At 44.1% G+C, this 3734-nt stretch overlaps 1 long non-coding RNA gene across 1 annotated transcript; it reads left to right on the top strand.

The window, feature by feature from the left end:
* Window positions 1-279: 279 nt before the first annotated feature.
* LOC125539690 (uncharacterized) lies at window positions 280-3109 on the top strand. Its single transcript, XR_015615392.1, has 3 exons — window positions 280-808; window positions 1512-1610; window positions 2823-3109. It is a non-coding gene; the product is annotated as an uncharacterized LOC125539690 (long non-coding RNA).
* The last annotated feature ends 625 nt before the right edge of the window (window positions 3110-3734 follow it).

Genomic DNA, 3734 nt, shown 5'->3' with positions numbered 1-3734 from the left:
CTCCTAGCTAACCCGCCCATACGAGGCACTTGACATCGCTGTTGCTTCTGGTCTGCCCGATTCCCACGCTCTGCTGAGCTGTATGCCCTTTTTACTGTTCATTTATTTTTACAGTGTTGACTCCCAATTTTACTGGCAGGTGAATGACTGATGAGCCTAACGCTAATATTTGGCTGTGTTCGCTCGTTCTTTATCGTTCCTGTGGTATGTTTTGTTTTCTTCCCCTGGTTAGCCCCGCGTGCATCGCTTTTTGGAAGGCGAGGGAAAAGAAAAGGGGAAGTGGCAACAAGAGAAAAGAAAATAGGAAGCCAACCAAACCTAGCCCGCGCCTCCGCAACCCCTGCCGCCGCCGCCTCCTCCTCTTCTGCCGCCGCCGCCTCGGCCTCGTCTCCTTTCTTGCCCTCAGCGGCCACCAGCGACCTCCGAGCCCCCCTTCTCCACCTCGTCACTGTGGTCACCTAGCTTGAGCTCGAGCGAAGGAGCGACTCGGCAGGACGCCGGGGGGCAGGGGCAGCAGCCAGCCGCGCCTCGCCCCGTGCTCTGCAGGCGCCCATCGGCCTCGACCCGGCCGACGGCAGGAGGAGCTCGAGCCGAAGCCGAGGAGCGTGGCCTTGATCCGGACTTGACTGCCTACTGGAGCAGCTGGAGAGAAGTGGTGGATCCGACGGGGCTGGAATCCCTCATCACCGGGCGTGGAGGATGTATGACTCGCGAAGGAGGTAGCAGATTGAGCAAAATGGAGTGGCCTTTCCCATCCGGTGGCCTACGCGTGTTGTGACTGGCTGCACTCCACTCCTTTCTCCCCTTGGTGAGTACTCCTCGCTCTGAAAATTAGTTTTAATCTGATAGTAATTTGTTTCCTGTTCTATAGTATAGTGGCCCGTGGATGATGTTTCATAGGAGGAGGCTACAGAGAGCATCGACGGCTTCTTAGTAATTTGCAGGAGTCTACTATGGTCATGGCTTTTTTTAGAAAACTAAATCTGCACCATGCCATTATGATTCTTGATGATCATGCTTTCGACATCCCTCAGCCTCTCAGGTTTTTATATTTCCAGCTCGAGCCAGCTTGTGGGCTTGCATATCCTATATTCAGAGCTTGTGCATGACGATTCGCTTAATCAATTTCTTCGTTTTTTTGGCCGAGTTTAATGTAGTATCTTCCACGTGCTTACATGATGGCTCCTTTTATCCTTGAAGGCATTGGGAGTTCTTGAAGGGAGATGATGAAAATGGTGTATGAAACGTAATGCAAAAGTGTGTGTTTCTGGGCATTATTGCCTTTGACTGAAGTTTTGTGTTGTCATATTCAAAACTGTAGTGCTTTGCTTGTAGTATCTTAAAGGGAGCAATATTTTGGTACTTATTTTCCGATGATCTAAATTTTTTTTGCACTACCAACCTGAATTTGATACCACTGGTTTTTTATATAGAAATTATATTTCTTTGCCTAGAACCTATGATTTATGGCTGATGTAAATTTCGCCTTTGTACGTGCTTGTCAACTTTAGGTGGATAGCTTAATATGAGGGGAGGCACATAGGTTTGCTAATTCTGTTTCTGGGCTGGCCTATGAGATGGAGACCAAAGCAAACTTCAGCAGGTTTCAGGTGCACATCCTCTTTCCCTTGGGTTTGTCTCCCTAGCTAATCTGGAGCATTGTACATATTGGTAAATATAGTTAGTTATTATTTTCTAGCTGTTATGATAGTCAGAGCACATAAATGCTTGGTCTTACTTCAGTTAGTGGCTGACATTCTAATTTGTGAAATCATACCTGAAGAAAGTGCGTCTTCTTGTTGTTTTGCACAGATACCAAATTAACTAGGCTTACGCAAATAAGCTTCTTCATTGTTTCCCTTCTGGGGAAAAGTTGTGGTCATGTTAGTTCGTTGGTTGGCATGCATCTGCAATAACTGCGTGGTGAAGCACTGGTCCTAATATGTCATGGGTTTCAGTGGCGCGTAAGTAGGATCTACTCATTGTTCCATTGACTGCCCTCCGGTGAATTTTCACCCATTTCCCTCTTTGATGCTTTTGCATCCATATGTCTAACTTGGTCTTCTTTCAACATTTCTCATGGTTTATGTGGTAGCGTGGTTGGCTGACAGCTTATAGCTTTCTGTATCCTCTATCAAATGTGCGTGCTATGATATTCTGTAAGGCTAGGATCATTTCTTGCCTTCATAATGTGTTAAATTAATTATCATAGTTATATGGTGAATCTCGACAATCCCCCGAGGACCAGGCCATAGCTTATGGTCCCTGTTTGGGTTTATTTTGTTGCAAAATGTATTTTTGAAAAAATGTTATTAAGTTATCGCTTTCTCCGCCTACCTCCCTTACATCCTAAGGCTTCATACCTTTCTCATTTTAGTTGTCTTTTCGAGATCGCCATTACATCCTTGATGAACTATACATGCGCGACACAAGGCATATCAGACATGACTGTTTCATGACCAAGATCGACCAGAACTGGCATAAAAGAAATCATTCACACAATCAAGTTTGATAATTGAAAATCTTTGTAGCTTGCTAATGTCGTCGATATAAGCCATCTTTTATGTTGTACTGGTGGGCAAAGAAGTATAACAAGTTCATATATTTTATATATTGTATTGTACAGTAGAGTGCGGGATGTATGATCTGTATGAAACTAACATCATGTATTGCCTTGATATTATCACTTAGTACATCCCCAGTTAATGTATTTATTTATTTTCATTTGAGTGAGAAGTTGATGGTGCAATTTTTCATTGTTTTTCGTTATCATGTTTGAATTTATTAAAGGTTTCTTAGCATTAGTTTCTTCCTGCATGCAGTTTTCGTCACTGGGTCACCTGATGGGTAATGGGTGAGTGAGTCTGCATGCTTGTTATCAGCTCATAAAGCGGATGATGGCGCTGATAGTTTGGCCATTGTGGAGGATATTAGGTGCTCAATCAAATATATAAACCCTTCTAGAGTACCCGCATAACCGAGGCAACTGCGACCACTAGCGATTTTGGGTCACTCGATCTACCTACGTGTAAAGTTTTTTGTACTTTTCATCTGCCTGGCAAACATTCGGCCATCAATTCTGCCTCACGCAACCTAGTTACATGAAAGGTTACACCATATATATATATTGGCCTATGGTCTCCTGGAAATACAAGTGGCATATTTTCTAACAATATGATATGATGTTTTTAGATAATCTCTATCCGCATTATGAATTTCTAGAGCCCCTTAGACCATGTGCCTGCTACCACCGGTAACAAACTACGACCATGTGTTAAGTGCAATACTAAACAGTCGATCAACCTGTGAAACTAAAAAAGTTTTCTGGGAAAAAAAAATCAGGTAAACTCTCGTGGGGCGTATTTGAACCTCCTCATATTTCGAGTAAATTGCAAGAAACCACTACATTGAGGGCTAGGTTATGAAAAAACACTATCTTACTTTTTTTTTTGACAGAAACCGCCATGTCTACGGTAATTTTTTGTAAATAATACTGATCGACGGATTAGAGCACGTTAAGCCCGTTTATGACAAATGGGTCCCGGTTGTCAGGTGGTGACTTGGCAAAAAAAGACCACCTGGGCACCTTGACTAGTCAAAGTCGCCACGTGTACAAGAGCAGCTGCGTCGACCGGTGATGCAGCTCGTGTGGCTGAGCTTAAACTGGGCGAACTGGGCGACACGACCATGTATGTATGTGATGTATCCGGCCACCGGCGCCATTGCAACGGGTA

The sequence above is a fragment of the Triticum urartu genome, chromosome 1A (genome assembly GCF_056163025.1).
Source record: "Triticum urartu cultivar PI428250 chromosome 1A, HENAU_Tu73, whole genome shotgun sequence".
NCBI classification, from domain to species: Eukaryota; Viridiplantae; Streptophyta; class Magnoliopsida; order Poales; family Poaceae; genus Triticum; species Triticum urartu.
Note: the sequence above shows the minus strand (reverse complement) of the source record. Positions and strands in the feature narration are given on the sequence as shown.